This window comes from Squalius cephalus (genome assembly GCF_949319135.1).
Source record: "Squalius cephalus genome assembly, chromosome: 2".
Lineage (NCBI taxonomy): Eukaryota > Metazoa > Chordata > Actinopteri > Cypriniformes > Leuciscidae > Squalius > Squalius cephalus.
The window spans coordinates 48,917,962-48,935,982 of record NC_137123.1 but is presented as its reverse complement, the minus strand read 5'-3'; the positions used below and the strand labels follow the sequence as shown (position 1 = coordinate 48,935,982).

Below are 18,021 nucleotides of genomic sequence, written 5' to 3'. Positions count from 1 at the left end.
ACTCCACAACAAGCAGCGGTAGATGAGGAAGTGGGGATGCCAGAAGCTGTATTGCCCATCTTCCTTACACGCATATAGTACTGAATGTATTTATACATAATACTGGGGAGATAATGATAAAGTGGGACACCAAAAAAACTTCAAAATATTACAACTCCACTTCAACAGGTGGCAGATGATCAACAGACCCTTCACTTGACTTCTGGGTGGTCCTTGGTCAATGAAAACTGTCTGCCATTAGTCTGAAGGTCTGGCTATGCAAGACTAGGGGCCCTATCATACACCTGGTGCAATTCGGCACCTCAATGTTTTGACTAACAAAAACCTGGTCTAAAGTGGTCGCAATATTTTTTTTGTTATTTAAAGAGCGCGTTAGTAATCTGCGCCTATAGGCAGGTCCAGAACTTGTGTACACTCTGCTTATTACACACACAGGGCAGCGCAGCAGAACTAGTAGCCAAATATTAAAAATAAAAATAATAATAATAATTCATTACATTTATATAGCACTTTTCTGGGTACTCAAAGCGCTTTACTTGGAAGCGGGAATCTCCTCAACCACCACCAATGTGCAGCATCCACCTGGATGATGCGATGGCAGCCATATTGCACCAGAACGCCCACCACACACCAGCTTACCCGATCAATAATCCCGATCCCGATCACTACACTGGGACATTAAGTCCCACACAGGCCACAGGGTGAGCGCCCCGTGCTGGCCTCACTAACACCTCTTCCAGCAGCAACCTGGTTTTCTCAGGAGGTCTCCCATCCAGGTACTGACCAGGCTCAGCCCTGCTTAGCTTCAGTGGGCAACCAGTCTTGGGCTACAGGGTGATATGGCTGCGGCTAGTAATCCTGCTAAAAGGATTACAATGTAAAAGATTAATATTGTGTACATAAAGATATGGTGGAATACGGTTTGTCCCGGTAGATGGTCTGCTTGTGCGCTTTCCTCGCGCACAACAGATCCGTTTGCTCTTTGGAGACGTGTTCAGTCTTTCCGCTTGCAAATTCCGCCATGTAAATAGCGAATCCACCACGGGACAACTGCCTTTTTAAGGGAATGGGAAATTACACTCTGATTGTTTTTTTGCACGTAACGCCCAAAACACACCCATTACTCATTAAGAGAATAGGGACAACCCTTTTAGACCATGAGCCGGGGGCGCCGACCATTTTTCCCGTCGTTAAACTAGCAAAAGTGGATTTGGAAACGCCCTAACTGCACTTGCGCCGTGCGCTTTAGACATTCGGATAAAGACATTCGGCAATTACTGTAACATGCAGATAGAGCCATTTTGTCAGATTAAACATGAAGAGAATAAACATACCATTGCAACAGTATTATGGTTTATCTGTGTTCTTCAAGCCATCTCGGGTATTTTCATAAGGATAATGTATATGAAGAGTTCAGATGCAAAAGCCTCTAAGTGCCATCTGAAATTATCTTCTAGAATGATAATTTTTATAAAGCTCGTATATTATACAGGCTTAAACTTAAATATACAGGCTTGATAAAAATGATCATTCTAGAAGAAAATTTCAGAGGGCACTTAGAGGCTTTTGCATCTGAACTCTTAATATTTATAATGCAATGCCAATCAACATAGCCTTTATCACTGTATATAATACTATACTAGATTTCAATAGATATCACGATATACCATTATTGTGAATTCCTTTGGCCACGATAATTGTAAAGTGAAAAATCTGATATTGTGACATACCTAGTCAACACTATGACGCAGTGGGAGTTATTTACATATATAAAGCATCTTTTGTGAAGCAAATAACCACCACACAATGATAATTATGTAACTGTATCTAAAACGACAGTTCACTATAAATCAATTTAATTATAGTCATTATTCATACATATAAAATACAATAGATTTATAAGTTGTCAGGGGTGCATGTAGTTAAAATCCAAAGACGAGATGCGTGACGCAGAATGAACGAAACCCAGACTTTAAAAAACACAGAGAACAATACTACAAAACACAATCCAAAAACATTAATGCAAGACAATGAACTAAAGGAGCAGAGGGCTCAAATACACTGAGGATGATAATGAACAGGCGTGGGCTAATCTGAAACCAACTAATGAAAAATACAAGCACAGGAAAACAGAAACAAAGAAAACCATGACTAGAAACTAAACAAGACAATGAAACTAAACATGACCGTGAATATGTTTATTGCAAAATGTATGAATATTTAAGTAGTTTAAAGGCCAATTCACACTGCACTGACAGACGCAGACCAATGCCGACAATCACCGGATTACAGCACGTCACTTCTCAGACATTCTAAATCCAATTCAGCATGTTCAATCTGCGAAAATAAGCTCCAACAGACTCTGACTGTTGCCGTCTGTTGACGCGGTGTGAATTAGCCTGAAGAGTCTTCAGTAACCATTACATCATTTGCAATGGTTTAGTTTGTAAACATAATTTGGTGAAAATGCTGAATGCAATAACAACTTCAGAGCGTATGCTAGGTGTGTTCTAAATGATTTATAATGACTAAATCACTAAAAATCTATTTATGTATTGTGAAAATTAATGACATTTCTACCTCCCTATAGAGCACAACCCAACTGCTTTGCTCTAGGCTAAGGTATTTTATTTAACAATTAAAGATTACTGGGGCAGATTTTCATTAGTGTCAGGTGACAATTCTAATACCATTAGTTTAATAAGGTTACAGTTTTTTGTTTATCTAATCTCAGCTCAACTGAGGCCACAATAAAGCATCACATTTTAACTTAGAAAAAGTTACATACTGCTGCTGTAACATTCATTGACAAGAATTAACACAGCTGATTAGATATAATTCATGGGGAATTTAACGATTCTGATTCTGACATACTTTTGAATTATTTTAAATTTTCCCCCTGATCTTTACTTTTTTTAAATAACTAAATCATAATTTCAGAACATTACAATTTACTTGCCTACGCAAATAATGCACAAGAGAGAGAGAGAGAGAGAGAGAGAGAGAGAGAGAGAAAGAGAGAGAGAGAGAGAATATTATAATTTGCTCTCTGAAGAGTTTCCAAAGCAGTTTGTACCTCAGGCGGTTTGCATTATGGATAAAGAAAAACACCGCTTGACCATGATGCACATGCCTTTTTTTCCACTGTACTGCAACAAATCAGTTTGCAAATCATAAGCATTATTGTTTCCTGATTAAATATTGATAAGTTTAATAATAAATGACAATAACATATAAGTAGCTATTTTACCAAAGAACGTTGTTCACTAAAAAACAACAACTCTCTATTTATTTTAAATACAAAGGTGTGCCAGGTAGTCATCCATAGATCCCTTCCTTTAATTCTCTCTGTAAAGCTTAGTCACTTAAGGATACCAATCACCTCCCCTCTCTCAACCGGTCTTCAAGAGGATTAGCACGAAATGTTGTTGAGGTTTTCCTATACAAATCTCATTACCTTTTCAGCACTATTTAATATATTTTATTCATGATATGCTTCAGCAGCCTCTTGGTCAATGGGGATCTTCTAAACGTAAGGCCTCTTCTCACTGCAAAATCTTAAGATTACATTATATACTAAAGATAGAGGGATTCAATTTCTGTGAACTGCTCACTAAACTGGATCCAGGAACTAAGTCTGTGTTGTAGCATTTAGATATAGGGGCCCATATTCAATGAATTTCACAATGAAACATTTCAGTTGACTGCTCTCTCTCTCTCTCTCTCTCTCTTTCTCTCTCTCTCTCTCTCTCTCTCTCTCTCTCTCTCTCTCTCTCTCGATTAGATTAGTGGCCTATAGAGTGGGGTTTAATTCCCCCTTACGCCCATGTTCCCTCATAAAAAGGTCTGCCCATGCTCTCTCTGAGAGATAATGGCTGTACTCCATCATTAGCATGGGCAGCTAACGCTAATGGCTTGGTTTGACTATTTAACGTAAGAATTGTCTACAATTCATTGACATTCACATGGGAGGATTACAGGCAGTGGACTATGTAACGTTAGCACTGAGCACAGCTAAATAGCTTAAAAATGTACACTTAGTCTATCACGATCCTAGCTTGTAATAGATCTTTCAGCAGGCTAAAAGTGTCCAACGCAGTTACATACATCAGATGTATCGCAACAAGTCTGTCTCTCAAAAATCACTTACAGACAGTGCTGATGGTAAGTATCATTATATGCTATACTGTACAGTATATAAGAACAAAATCAGGGGCTGGTTGCACCAGCTTTGCACAAATTACAATTTGGCGTAAAGGGGTACTAAGATACAACTTATGCACTACTAAATATTTACGGAAGCCTCCGACCTGAAGTAACAATTGGAAATACAGCTGCAAGCAGCCATTATCGGGGCCAAGTGCAAAGAAGACGATAAGACATGACAACATGGCTGGGAGTGTCAGACCAACTGCAACAAGGAGCAATTTATGACATTTAAAGATGAATTTAGGCAAAATGGCTGCAAAATCATATATATTAACTAAAATGGATTATCACTTTCAACCAATAAGTGGCACAGTTACAAAATGTATGTGTTGTGGTCAGAGTGAGGTGACAATGACAAACCTTAAGACCAGTGTCAGTACAATAGGTTTTTAGCATTTTTGGAAATTTTGTTATAACTTTTTTATAAAGTTCATACCGAGTTTCGTAACGATACGCTAATGCGTTCATAAAGAATACAATTTTTATAACACAATACTGTATTGAAGTCAATGGCAATTTCATGTTTTGTTCTATTATAGCGCCAACAAGAGGCACAATCCCACAATTTTTTTATGTGTCCTTAGAGTGAACCCATAGAAGTGTGTGTCAAATTTGGTGAAAATATCTCATTTCTTTTTGGAGTTATATACATTTATATGTATAAACACATAAAAAATTACCCACACCTGACTTTGTTTGCATTTTATTTCCACTTACTATTAATATTTTGACATTTGGGCATTGCCATTTAGCCAACGACCTATGTTTTCGAACTTCCTACGGTGGTTTTGTCTCGATCTGTCTAACGGTTTGAAGAGACTGGCAAATGTTTTTTAAGCCCTAAATCACAACGCTACACAAACCGTAAGGCGCATGTTTGGCATCGTTGGACTCAGCAAGGATTCAGGAATCTAAGGAGATGACTCCCGTGAAAATCAGTCATTCACACCCAGAGTTTTAAGCATTAGAACATTTAATCTTACCACTAGGTGGCGCTGGTTTGAAACTTCTCGGGCTCCACACATACTGATGACCCATACCGAGTTTCATAACGATACGTTCATGCGTTCATAAAATACAGCATTTTGGTACAAAATTCAAAATGGCCGACGTTTTTGATATGGAAATCATCAGACATTGGATATCAGTCGACTCGACAGGATGCCCTGAATCTAGACCACTTTCGTTTTTTTTTTTCTTATCTGCGGACCAGTAGGTGTCGCTGCGCCGAAACGCAGCATGTAGCCTCAGGTCACGCTTGTGATGACGTACCAAGTTTGGTCTAAATACGATAAAGCGTTGCGGAGATACAGCCTTATGTCTGTTTTCGCAAGCGCTATGTAAAATTAGTTTGCGTGCTATTTAACAACGGTGTGACGAATCAACATGAATTCCATAATTTTTTTTGGGCATGGTCTGAAGATGATCTGGTTACATTTTTGTGAAAATCAGAGCAACGGCCTAGGAGGAGTTCGAAAAAGTTTTCAGAGAATTCAAAATGGCAGACAAATTTTCATGACGAAAAATGATGCCATAGGATGCAATCACATCAGCTTGAGCTAAGGCATCAGAGGAAAAAAATTATTTTATTTCTAAAGTTATTAGCATGAACATGAGTGAAAATTTGGACAGATGGTGGCGCTAGAAGTATTGAGTTAGAGACTCCAAATTTGCTATGGTGACAGTTCAGACTATCCTCTATCTGTGTGCCAAATTTCATAACTTTCCCGAAAGCTGCCATACACGCCAACGATTTCAAGAAGTGCCTACGCACTTTCAGTGCTTGGCCCCTAATGAAACAGCAGGACAACTTTGTATCTTATCCACCTCTAAAAGGTGCATTTTAGTACCTTAGTGTGGTAATATGTTAGCCTGGCTGCGCCCTCCTACGCACTTCCGCTCAATGTCATTTAGCTTCAGTACTACGTCTGGGACTGCTGTATATTCTTAGGTTTCCAGAAATCAATTGTTTGTAGGACCAATCAGCGAACAGAGGGAGTGGCTGAGAACGATGACGTTGATGTAGTGCGTCAGTTTGAGTTGGAGTTCAGTAATGGCAGCGGAGAAAGACGTGAGAAAAGCTATTCGGTCTGTTGTTGCAAAACTGCCGAATATACAGAAGTTAAAGCCGGAGCAAGAACAATGTTTGCTGGTAGTAGCCTGGTGATCACCGTAGAGCAGGGTTCACCAATCTCGGTCCTGGAGGGCCGGTGTCCTGCAGAGTTTAGCTCCAACCCCAATTAAACACACCTGAACCAGCTAATCAAGGTCTCACTAGGCATACTAGAAACTTTCAAACAGGTGTGTTGGAGCTGGTTGGAGCTAAACTCTGCAGGACACCGGCCCTCCAGGACCGAGATTGGTGATCCCTGCTGTAGAGCATTTGCGGCAGATCCGAAACGACCGCAGCGGCGTATTGTTAATGATTAGACCCAGCTTCGACAGTTGACTGAATACATCACTGTCCTTAGTGTCAAATATACATTTAGAATTTACAATTGTTCCTTGAACTTTTAAATTCGATGAACAAAACCTGCAGCTCTCGTTGACAGACATCTTATTCTAAACATAATCCTCTGAACATTTGGACTTGTTGTTTCCGGCCGGTTTCGGCGCATGACATACGTCACAACCACACGTTAGCGATTGGCTATGGCAGATCCTGAGTGACTCTGGCCAGATCCAATAGTTTTGAACTATAACAGAGAACCCGCCTACAAGGAAGTAAACGTTTCTCAATGGAGAGAGGCCAGACTCTCTGTACAAATGAAATGTACGAGAGTCTGGTAGAACCAGGCTAGTAATATGTACCCTTAAGTACTACTTTTACGGGTAAATAAGATACAAAGATGTCCCTTTAAGGGTATTGCCCCAGTGACAAACTGTTGTACCACGATTTACCATTTGTTTCATTAGGGAAAAATAAGTTAGAATCAAGGATAAACTGAAGTTCGAATGCTGCTTACGAGAGCTTACGAACTACTAGCTACGTTCTGCCTTGAACAAATGGTGCAGCTTAAATAAAGTACATCTCGGGGGAGGGGAAGGACTAAATATCCCCCACAACTGACTGCAAACTGGCAACTTCCTATGATTCAATTCCCGAAGACAAAATCAAGTCATGCTCTAAAAAAAATTCTCGTTCCAGAAGCCGTTTCACTCAGATATACTTCACAATAAGGAAGAAAAGACTACCTAACCCTAACCCTAACCCTAACCCAACAATCCATTTCATGCACACTGTGCAATGCAAAATTCTAATTACGGGAAAACACCTGTAAAAAAAATACAGAAGATTTCTTCATATTAACATTGGACCCATTGGACTTTTTAGAGTGTACATGCACAGAGAGTTACAGACAGTTGACCCAAAGGTTACTGACAAGTATTCTAATTGGATTAGGTTTCTAAAGGCTGTGACAAAGTGTAATTGCGTCACACACTGAGCCATATGCACATGTAAACACCTAACACTATGGATACACTAGTACACACAGACACAAATACACACTCTACACTTACCTTAAAGTCAGATAATATGTCGCCCCATTGAAGAGGAACTTTTCCTTGGACTGCATCACCAATTCTTCAAAGCATTCATTTGATCATTTTGGTCTACTCATTTTTTGTCTTTTCAGTGCCTCAGTCTGTTAAATTGACACCTAAATTTAAATAAACGTCTTTATTTCATTGGCAAGCTCAGAATACATATATGCAGTGTAAGGGATTTTGAAGTTTTTGTCCTATCCATTTGCACTGCATCTATATGGATGTTTTGGACCTGAAAATTCTGAGGTTAATATGAGCAAAGAGAAAGATTCAGAAGTCTTTTTTCATCAGTAATGAATTCCAGAGAGTGCAGGTGCTTTGTTTTCTTCTTGATCCATTGGTCCTCTGCATCAGACATGGACTCTTCTTTGTTGCCATGGTGGGTGCTCCAAGGGGTCCTCAGCTCTATCAAAAAGACACATATGTTATCTGATGTTGGTTTTTTTAATCTCACAATGAGAAACGATTCCTGCCTAACTGACCAAAGAAGACAACTCTCACAGTATTATAATTCACTGCCACTATTGCATCATTCTTATTCTTTCTCAACTTGAAGAGAAATGAACAGTTCATAGATTAGCCATCATGGTAACATCGCTACACATGATGTTTTTTTTTGTCTGTGTGATGAGCAGGGTCGATTTTGCTTGGAGTGAGGAGTGTTTTATCTGTGGTCAGTTACGCCTGAGACATTTCCCATAGTATGCAATGTTGGGGAAAGTTACTTTTAAAAAGTACTCCCTAAAAAATGTACGAATACGTTACTTTACTTTTGAGTTACTTTTCCTGATCTGTGCTGGGTTTACTTGTTTGATTTTAAATACCAATTAAGTTCTATTTTTGGCAAATGTAAAGCCCTTATGCAACAAAAGTGAAATTAATAAGCCTCAGGCTGAAGGAAATGCAAATTCACTCCTGTACAGAGTGCGCAGCTCAAACAAAACTTTCAGCTGTGTTGTCATTCTGGATTGCAAAGGAATAGGGCGCAGGTAAAGTCATTTTTGCTTATTAGTATTGTTGAAATGAATAATCAAAGGTCAGCAGCAAATTGGTTAATAAAGTGAGATTAAATACATAAAGTACTGTATATTTGTGAAATTCATCACTGATTGTAGGTTTGCATTTCACTGTTTTTATTCATTTCTGTTCATTTCACTGATATAATTCATTGAAAAAGTAACTCAGATATTTAGTTGTAAATTTAAAAGTAATGTGCTACTTTACCAGATACTTTAAGAAAGTAGTCTGTTTACGTAACTCACTTTACTTGTAATGCGTTACCCCCAACACTGGTAGTATACCTCACTCTTTTAGTAGAGAACAGTGGTTAAGTAGGCTAATATTTTGTCATGAAAATTAGAATTTTGAACCTGGATTTCTGTTCTGGAAATGTATGCAAATTAGTGCATATTTAATTCGATTATTCCTTATTTGCATATTTGAACATAACACTTTACAAAACCTGTAATACAAAAATATTTGCATTTCTTAACCAGTCAAGTGGAAGTGTGGTAATATCTATTGGTTATTATTTTTTTACATTTCTTTTTACCCTATCCACCTGTTCAATCATATGCTAAAAGGGAAATTAGACATTACCAAAAGGGCCTTACTAAAGATCTGGCAAGGAGGTACCAATTAAATGAATAGTCACATTAGGTTGCAATAGCCTATGTTTGATGTTCAAAGCTGTTGTACCACAAAGGTTTGTTTAATTGAAAGAGCTCTCTCAATGAAAAGCATTTTATTTCTTGTTTAAATGAGGAAGGATATTGTAACAACAGTATTTCTTTGTGTATTGTATTGTGTTTCTTTTACTCCATTTTATTTATTTCCTACAACTGTATTATATAAGTGCATAATGTTTTGCCAATACTGCAATCATCTAATATGCTAATCCAAAGCGATGCTAATAAAGGCTTTCTCTTTTTGTTTAAAAGGAAAATAAGGTCTTTTCCTTATCACTGCTTATCCAGTTTGTTGTTGTATAATGGCCAGAATGTAACCCCATACAGACCATATGCCATATACACCTGCATCCCTTAAAGGGATAGTTCACTTGAAAATGAAAATTCTGTCATCAGTTACTCTCCCTCAAGTTGTTGTATGAATTTCTTTCTTCTGCTGAACACAAAAGACTTAACTTAACAGTTGATACCCCATTGATTGTATTTTTTTCCCCCCTATAAGTCAATGGGGTACATCAACTGTCTGGTTACCTGGTTACTGTGTTCAGCAGAAGAAAGAAATTCATACTGGCTTGAAACAACTTGCCTCAACACATCTTGTCTACCTTTATCAAACCATAAAACTCAGTCTGGCCGTTAATTCATCTCAGCCTGAAATGGCCTGTCCACAGACCCTGCATCTCATTTTAGCTTTTGCCTACAGCATTTGCATTGCATTCAAGGAATATTTTTATATTTTTTAGTTCATGTATATTTCCTGGAAATCAAAACCATGACCTTGGCATTATTGGTAACATTCTCTTATTTATTTTTTGAGCTACAACAATGGTTTTCCACTAATCTTCCATGTGACGTGTTTGATGTACATGGAGTAGCTAGCATTGCCACCCGTCCCAGTTTTCCAGGGATTGTTCTCTTTTTTGAGCGACGTTTTTTTGTGAAAATGTACTTCTAAAGTAGAATTTCCTGGTTTCAAATTAAACCGTTTCCTTCTACTGTTACTGTAGAGCTGCCACACGCAATTGACACTTTTCACACGCTCTCACGCCACACATCCATTTTCTCACGCACAGAAAAATCGCAAAGCAAAGAGGACACGGAGACCGACAGACTAGACAGAGCAAGTTACTTATGATATAAAAAAAATCTCACCTCTCAGATTCTGTCAATTTTATTACGAAATTCAAACAATAAACACCGTTTTGGCGTTTGTAAATGTGACTTGAAAGATCCCTAGCGGCACGTGAACCGATCATCTCTAGCTAATAGTAAATAAACACGAATGAACAATGTTAAAAAAAACAGTACAACTTACCGAAATGTATATTCATCATACATAATATCGATCAATCAGTGTTTTTCAACCGCGGAAAGGGTCAATAAAACAGCTAGAGAAACAGCGCTGGAAAATCACGCAAAAACAACCACCACTCCACTCCAACAACAACAAAAAAAATCATCTGAGTGTCCCGGTTTTTCACAAATCAAAGGTGGCAACCCTAGGAGTAGCTCATTCCTGTCATTTAAACATTAGAGAGCATGGTGCTAGCAACGCCAATGTCTTGGGTTAAATTCCTAGAAAATGCATAAACTGATAAAATGCAAAGTCTCTTGATAAAAGCATTTACCAAATATAATTCTAAATGGAAATGGAAATATATAGCCACCTGAACAAACTGATTCACTAAAATGAACCTAATTTATTTGAAGCCCCATATGCATAAAAGTTCCTTCATAGCATTTTACGTCTTTTACGTAACTAAATATTTAGTTAAAGGTGTGGTAAGCAATTTCTGAGAAACGCTGTTGAAAGTGGATCGGATCGAGCACCACAACACACTTGGCATAGACATTACAAAAGAGAAAAGGTCAGAGGAATATCACTGGGGGGAAAAATGGTTGTGATAAGGCAAGAGCTTTAGACCCCCTCTTAATATTAGAAAAGCTTTCCAGCAAGGAAAGACCTAAGCGGGAAGGCTTGAAAACGGACGCCAAGGTTGCATTGTTTCTGCTCCATGCGTGAGTAACATTGGTTTTGCTATATTTCACAGAAACAAATTATGCAGTTTTGAATGTTATTGTTTGTCTTGAGCTGGTGTGCTGCTGGTGACTAACAATGAACTAACAACAAACTCTTGCTTGTATATACTCTTGTGTACTGAATGTTAATTTTTTGTTCTTCCTTGTCGTTCATTCGCCATTTTTGGTTTATTTTTCACTAAGCGTTATTTTGCTTTGCTTCAGCTAAAGAGACATCCTTGCATTGGGAGTTTGTGCATCTTGGGGGCGGAGCTAATGAAAGGAGGAGTGTGTTTGTTTGGGTTGATTTAAAATATCAACAGTGTTTCTCAGAAATCGATTACCGCAACTTTAAATGCTGTTGTTCGTTACTGTTTTCCTTTTTTGTATGCTGTTCCCTGCTCCAGTTTGCAATTTAGCAACCCCTATGTAATATCCCCCTATTTAAGTAGAGCATGTGCTGTTAAGCCATTTTGTTGTGAGGCATTTGAGAGAGCATAATATCTATCTCCATCCATACTTTATTTACACTTGAAAAAGGCATTGTCTGTAAGTGTTTTCCAAATCAATCATGTTATGAATGTTCTTTGGTGTTTGTCCATGATGTTGTATTTGAAGATGTTAGATGAGCATAGGACTATCAAGCACCTTTCACAGCTTGTTGGATTTACATCGCAATTTGGGTATTTACAGTTAAGAATCTTTTAATAAAGATTTGTAATGATTATAATAATGATTTAAACCTTTGTGCTTGTAAAAATACATTATATAATCTGATATTATTAAAAGGATACTTCCCTCTTGAATAACATAAAGTTAGCTAATTCTTCAGTGTTTTCAAAAGGCTAGTTTGACTATAATGATCTATTTTGAGTTATGGGAAGCTTATAGAGAATCAGTTACAAAGTAGCTTCCTTAACACTGATAAAGTGACAATGGAAGTCTGAGGAGGAAATTAAGAGAGAGAAAGAGAGACAGAACCATCAGGGCTGTCGGAGTCCCCTCTGAACATTTTCATCTCCTAGCTATTGAATAATTAATGTATCCCAGTAAAAACAGAGAACACAGCTCTCTTTCTCCCTCTCACTCGCTTGTTCTCTGCTTTTGTTAGTTTATCCTTCTCTCAGCGCTATTTTTCTCCCAAAAACCACAGCCTGCCTTATCAGAATCTTTCAGTGCCATTATTTTATTTTTGTTTTTTTGCCATTACTGTGTCTTTCTCAAACGAAAGATTTTAAACAATGCAATACAGATGGACGTTGAACAATGAGACTAGTTACAATGGATGAATGAAAAAGACTGAATCCATGAAATGTTTATAATTTTTTTCTTCAAAAAAAAAAAAAAAAAAAATTAAATCTTTTAAAAATTGATAGCACTGTAGACCGGTAATGGTTTTGATTGATTTGTTCGCTATATGGGTTGTTTGAGCAGATGTATATTTATGAAGTTCCCAGCACTGCATGCATCCTTCAAACTCTTAAACACTTTAGTAATCCTATCATTGCCCTTAAACACTTCTTTCAGACTTGCAGAGAGAGAGAGAGAGAGAGAGAGAGAGAGAGAGAGAGAGAGAGAGAGAGAGAGAGAGAGAGAGAGAGCAAGCCACAGAGTGCACAGCTTTAATAATGTATCTTAATGCTGCCTCGCCACTCACACACACAGGCACAACAAAACAAAAAGACAGTGAAAGAGTGGCAGAGCAGCATGATCTGACCACTGCATGTGGTGATCGGGGGTTATAAGTAAAGGGTGAATGGAAGAGAATTGAGAAAATGAGAAAAAGATGTATAGATAGAAGGGAAAAGAATGAGATAGAGAAAGCTGGGAAGATGATAAGGTTGAAGGAAGAGAAAGAGATGCTAAATAAGAACATAGAAAGACGAACTGGGGAAGTTGCATGTGACTGTGTGTGCATTATTTGTTCTTTGGATCTTGGCTTCTGGGAGTCTTAGCACGAGGGGAGAGATGTGGCTTAGAACAGGAAATGCATCATCTTTTCTTTTCCCTATAAAGAGCTTTAGTTACGTGTCATCTCAATGTTTAGTTTGACTAGGTTTATTGTTTTATACATGTGCTTTATATACGGAATTGTTAACATAACAATTGTTTACATAAAATGACATTATATAGTTACACTCACTAACAATTTGATAAATGTGGTGCTTTACAATGCAATTATTAACATGTATTATTCCAGGGTCAATTATTTTAAGGTTAATGATTTAAGAGTGTCAACAATAAAGGACAAATCTTTTTTAAAGATTGTACCAAATTTACTAACATTTAACCAAGTTTTTGGTTTCATAGAATTTTAAAAAACCTTTGTTCCAGTATCAAGAAACGTTTCACTTTAATGACATACAAATGTCATGTCCAACCATCAAGTAGAAAACAATATTGTCCTTGAATACATGTGCATGTGCAAATCTTAATCAAAATGTTTTAAAATAAGTTTTTCCAAGGTAAAACTTTTTTACAAATATCACAGAGTATTCATTCATAAATATCATTAGGTTTTTGGGGGGTTGCACCAGATGATATTTTTACAACCTGGACTAAAATTGCCTTTTCATAAAAAGTTAGCCTAAATTATTTAATAATCTAAGAGACTTGTTGACTTTGACAGTGTCACATTTTAGTCCAGATGAAGATGATTCAAAAAGGTTGCAGAACAAAGTATTTATTATTAAAACAAACTCAAGTAGGCTAATCCAATAGCTAGTGCAATGGTAATGACAAAATAACGAACAGCTGTGATGATTGAATAAGAGTCCATGGAAACTAAGGTATGGCGAGAAACTAGAACAAAGAAACTAACGATAAACAAACTAAGGCTGAATCCGAAATCACCCCCTATACCCTCAAATAGGGTGTTATTTGAAGGGACAGCCATTTGTAGTGGTGTCCGAAACCATAGTGGACATTATTGAGTGCACTTATTCAATCTCACATTGCACTGCAATAATGAGTGTACAACAAATGTAAGCTCAACGGCTGTCCGAATCCACACACTCATTTTCATTCACTCCTTCAAGTGAACAGTATTAGTGGACTAACCTAGGGAATAGTGAATGAGGGTTTAGGGGGCGATTTCAGATTCAGCCTAAAAGTCCATGAAAGTGAAACTAATAGAACATAATTGTGACAGACAGACCGTCATGAGTGTCTGCAGGGGACCTCTCTATATGATATAATTTCTTGTTTTATGTTTTCTTCTGTGTAGAGGGCGTTTACACTGAAGTCTCACAGCAGACACGCCCCTTCAAACAGAGTGTTCAAACCAGGGAATGAAATCAGGCTAGGAAATATGCCTTTTATTTCTAAATTATAACAATTTTTGATCTAAAAAACATACTAACATTATAAGGGCACCCCTGGAAACATTATAAAATAATTAAAATAATCCATGGAATGGGACCTTTAAGAGATTTTCTACAACTAAAAAATAGTATGCATATCAGTAAGATTGTTAAGCTTGTCTATTGGACTAGCTATATGCATTAAATTAGCATATAAGCATTTCCTGAAGCATTTCCTATTTTGTAAATATCAATGAAAATTGAGAGAAATTGTTAGTAGGAAAAACATACTGCAATCTAAGATCACTATACTGACATCAGAATAAAGGGCTAACTAAACTCTATGTCAGGGGTCTTCCGCGTTGTTCAGAGCAATAACCGCATGGTGGATAGAGCATACATAATGTATAAAACTAAGTGTTGCATTTGAAGCCCATAATAAAATGTGTATAGTTTCACGCCAATGTATTTATATACTTTGATAGCAAGTCCATTAGAGTAATATAATATATATATAAGCAACCCATATACAGAAGAGCGACATATTAAAAGAAAGTTCATGGGCTATGCTATGCATTTTGCTGGGATTGTGTAGGACCGACTGAACCCATAGAGGGAAGGGTCACTGCAAATCAATACAAAGCTGTTCTGAGCAATCACCTTTATCCTATGATGAAACATATCTATTCTAATGGGAGTGGTCTCTTTCAGGATGACAATGCCCCCATCCATAGGGTGCAAGGGGTCACTGAATGGTTTGACGAGGAAACAGTTATGTGAATCACATTATATCCTTCTCAGTAACCAAATCTCAACCTGATGTACTAGACAACGCTCTCCACCACCATCATCAAAACACCAAATGAGGAAACAAATGGAATGAGTTCCAGAGGCATCACATGGTGGCCCAACATAAGACATTTGATATTATATAATAGGTTTTCTAAAGTTTTTGGAAGTAGTCTCTTATGCTCACCAAGGCTGTATTTATTTGATCATAAAATACATCAAAACAGTAATTTTATGAAATATTACAATTATGTGATAGCAAAGCTAGATTTTCAGCAGCCAAATGTTACTCCAGTCTTCAGTGTCACACGATCCTTCAGAAATCATTCTAAAATTCATTCTAAAAGAGACATTTCTGATTATTATCAATGCTAAAAATGGTTGCGCTGCTTAATATTTTTGTGGAAACCTTGATATAATATTTTCAGGATTCTTTGAATAGAAAGAACAGCATTTATTTGAAACAGAAAAATGAAAAAATAAATTATTTCAAAAATAACATTTTTGAACAGTAGTGTAAATATATGACATATACTAATATGGCTTATTTTACTTTTATGAGGGACAATGAAACATGTAGCTGAACTTTAGGTTTTAATTTGAGCTTATTTGGTTGTTGTTTTCAATTGATATTTTTGCATATACACAAAACCTATTCTTGTGATTTACACGCAGTAAATTCTGATGAAATCAATGTTGAATATAAATAGACACAGTAAATGTCTCTACCTCTCCCCAAATAATAATTTAAGGCCAAATACTGGTAATTGGGAACAAAGTCGGTGTCTTTGGATGGATGTGTGATTTTCTTTTTCCATGCACAAATGTGTGTGCTACATTTGGTGTCTGTAACCGGAGCTGTCATTTGCCCTGGGGGTTTCAGTCACTTTTATATGCGTAATCAGATCAGTTCCTGTTGTAGATCTCCCGCTCCAAGAGCCACTTAAATGAATATTGGCACAAATCCCCCAATTTCAGCTGTTAGCTGCTTGTAAAATGCTGCTTCATGCCCGAAAGACAGATGTGCTATGAAGAGTGTGTTATCATAGGGCAAAGATCACAGTTGCATCAGGATGTTTTAAGCATTATTTTATGTGCATGTGCCTTATTATTTGGTCTTACTGAGCATAGCATCACTAGATTATTAGGTTTTAAATAAGTGACAGACATCTAAGCACGGTCTGTTTTGGTAAGTTTACAATTACAAGGCATCAAGAATTCACAGTATTCAGCTGCTCCTAAAAATAACAGCATAAATGAATTATGGCCCTTTCTGAAGCCTGCCGGATCTCCTGTCTGATTTCTGCCCTTGTTTTCACAATAATTTTTATTATTATAACAGTGTTGTGTAATGTTTGCAACAAAATGGTAAAAATAAATCAAGTACATCAATCAAATGAATGAAGTTTTAGAAAACGTGCTGCGGATCTTGGACAATATACCTCTATTGTATACTAATTGTACTGATGCCTGTCAACTGCCAAATTCCCTGAATCATCCAGACACTAGGCTATATGAATTGGGCACCTTTTGGCTTGCTATAACTAATGATATATATATATATATATATATTTTTTTTTTTTTTTTTTTTATAAGCCCCATTTATCAAAGGAAGCGCTGAATTCATTTCTCTCTCAAATAAACAAGGTTATCTGGCATTCCCTGAAATGCTGTAAGAAGATAGGCTAATGTAATAATATTGTCTGTGGTGCAGAATCTCTGTATCAGACGGCTAGAAAAGACCAATAGTTATGCTATTACTATGTTATTATAGTAATAAAACATGTTTTCTTGGTCAGACATGAGCAACAAATAAGCGCCTACAAAAAAGCATCTGTAAAAAAAAAATTCCTATTTGTATTGCAGTTATGCAATCAAACATACACAAGTTTCTCTATAAACGCTGCTAGAGCGATTGAAACTGTCATTCACTTACGTTAATTCCCTTTAATCTGTCTAATTCACCTCGTCCAGTCAGAGACGCGCCTTCATCTTCACATCACAACGTTTGCGAACAATATTTATATGGTGTGCAATCACTCACCTTACATGAAGAGTAACATTTTCACGAACTATCAATCGCCTTGCGAAGAGTCATTGGGACGGTAAATAAATAAAGTGAAGACGGGTTAGTCCGATGGAGTTTCACAGACGCACTTCAGTTGAACCGTTTAATCTGCTTTCAGCGCCTGATCAGTCTATCTCTCTCTCTCTCTCTCTCTCTCTCTCTCTCTCTCTCTCTCTCTCTCTCTCTCTGACAGACTGCACCATTAAAACCTAAAATAAACGCATATATACACTTTTTGAAGGTTATATTGCATCATGCCATTGTTGGGCGTGCGCGCTGTCGTTCTCTCATTGTCGAAGCATCGGTGAAAAAAAAAAAAAAAAATGAAACGAATTTTTTTTATACAATTACACTTTCATTTAATTTATTGTTTAATAAAATTATAGGCCTATTATTT

The 18,021-nt window shown here is 37.1% G+C and overlaps 1 protein-coding gene across 1 annotated transcript in view; it reads right to left on the bottom strand.

The window, feature by feature from the left end:
* Nucleotides 1-17,924, bottom strand: part of frmpd1a (FERM and PDZ domain containing 1a) — a 34,968-nt gene extending 17,044 nt beyond the window's left edge. The window contains exons 1-2 of the mRNA XM_079850462.1: nucleotides 17,601-17,924; nucleotides 7,732-8,163 (exon numbers count right to left, since the gene is read on the bottom strand). The gene's annotated coding sequence lies outside the window, so the exon portion shown is untranslated. The remainder of the gene's footprint in view (nucleotides 1-7,731; nucleotides 8,164-17,600) is intronic.
* Nucleotides 17,925-18,021: the final 97 nt, after the last annotated feature.